The sequence below is a fragment of the Myotis davidii genome, unplaced genomic scaffold (genome assembly GCF_000327345.1).
Source record: "Myotis davidii unplaced genomic scaffold, ASM32734v1 scaffold2270, whole genome shotgun sequence".
NCBI classification, from domain to species: Eukaryota; Metazoa; Chordata; class Mammalia; order Chiroptera; family Vespertilionidae; genus Myotis; species Myotis davidii.
In genome coordinates this window covers 45,139-47,404 of record NW_006281936.1, presented here as the reverse complement: position 1 = coordinate 47,404, position 2,266 = coordinate 45,139, and positions in this window count along the sequence as shown.

The following is a 2,266-nucleotide window of genomic DNA, read 5'->3' as shown; positions in this document are numbered from 1 at the left end:
TGTCCCTGCTCCTGGGCCATAATTGGTACTTGGTAATGCTTATCAAATTAAAGGGATTGAAATCAAAGGGCAACAGATATTAGAATCTGATTCAATAAACCAAGTAAAATTAGGCTTTTATTTATTTTTTTGTTGTTAATGCTCTCGCAAAATTCAAATCTTGTGTGAATTTTGGGACACCCTTTACAAATGGATCATAAATAATACTGAAATGTGCCAGAGTGTCCAGGTCTGGATAAACAAATAGACTTGTCTTGCATAGTAATTTATTTTTATTGATTTTAGAGAGAGAGGAAGGGGAGAGAGGGAGAGAGAAAGAGAGAAAGAGGGGAACACACATTTGTTGTTCCACTTATTTATGCATTCACTAGCTGACTTTTGTATGTGCCCTGACTATACAATGAACCCACAACTTTGGTGCATCAGGGATGCTCTAACCAACTGAGCTACCCGGCCAGGGCCTACTTTATGGAGATTATTATGAGCATTAAATAAATTAACACATGTAAAGATAATTATTATCATCCTTTCCCATATAGTTTGATAAAGAATACCAGAAGCTATGAAAATTTTATAAAAATGATGAAAACAGCACATTAAGACACTTCTCTCAATTTAAAGTTATATAGTATTAATAAAAAATATAAAAAAGTTATATATTAATGTATTTCAGTGGGAGGGTCTGTGCTTATTAAAACAAATATACATGAATAATTTACAGAAAAGTTTGAATATGAGTCTGAACGAGTTTTTATGCTCAAGTCCAGCAGACCTCCCAAATTTTCCCTACTCTAACTCAGATAACTTAGAAGTATTAAATACAGGCACTATGTAAGACCTTTCACCATCGGTATTTTAAAATACCCTCATGGCTCACTAAAAATTATATGTATAATAGAGAGATGTGGTACATTCTAATACCCACTCAACAATTGTGTGACCTAACCAAAGAGCCTATTTGCTCAGTCTCATTTCTTACATCTGTGGCATATTGAAGGAAGAATGATGAAATGTCCCCCTCCATCCCCATTAGTGCACACAGCACTTCTTAATTCATGTTCATTTTCCTTTCTTTATGTTTGATGTCATCTTTCGATAGATTAAATGTGCAATTTCAACATAAATGCACATTTTTAGTGCTTCGTCAGAGACTTGACTTCAAAACCACTATGGGATTAAAATAGGGTGGGTCAATCTTCTGACAGAATTAAATAAGACAGATACAACTTTTGTAATGAATGCCCACTTCCGAGTAAATAAGATAAAGTATTACCTTACCATAAGCTGATGAGAACCCTATGATCACTATCACCTACTGGAAGTAGTCTCAAAAAAAACAAAATACCTAACTCTAGCCAATGGATTCAAAAATCATTGTTAGTAAACATTCTGGTCTCCAAAAAGACGAGACTAAATAATATTCAGCAGATTATTATTTGGAAATGTATTCCACAACTAATTTATTCTGGTTCTATTTTCCTTGGAATTAAATATTCCAGAGTACAAAATAATTTTCTTAAAGGTCGATAGTTTCATTTAAAAACCTATCTTCAAGCCTTCTGAGGCAAAGCATTCTCCTCCACGTGCGGAACGCGGTTTTTGCCAAGTACTTATTTGAGAGCTGTACAAACCCGCAGCCATAACTGCGGAAGTCCTGGTGGTGTCAACCTTCAAGCGGAGTGGGCGGCACAGCTTTCCATTCACACGGCTCGTTTCTATCTCACGGGGCTCTTTCTTTTAAGTATATATAACAGCGGTCCTTTTGATAGCGTGGACTCGGCGTGGACGCGAAGGCGAGGGATACCAAGGGGCTGCTCTGACAAACCCCGCAGACGGTGTGGCCCCCCGTTTCCCCGAAGAGCGGACACTGCCAGCGGCCAGACGGGCACAGGCAGGTGTCAATCTGAGCGGTCGCACCACGCCTGTTCCCTTAGGACAGACCAACCGCGCAACAGCCCAGAACAATGTTTGGATTGACAGCCAATTTCCTTCCATCTTAAGCACAACCTAACCAAACCAGTGTCCTAAACCTCTGAAGTGTAACGGGTTGTACCTTCCCTTTTCCAGGGACTCGGGTGAGAACTAACGAGGGAAACAGTTAAGGACAATAAAAGGAGATCTCAACAGCTGAGGGATGAGCGAACTAGAAACCTCCGTCAGAAAACAGCAGCGAAGACGATCATCACCTCACTTATTCTTTGTCTAAAAGCAGTACTGTCTGCGAGTTCCTGACTCTGACGTAATAATGAAAACTTCCCACGCGCCG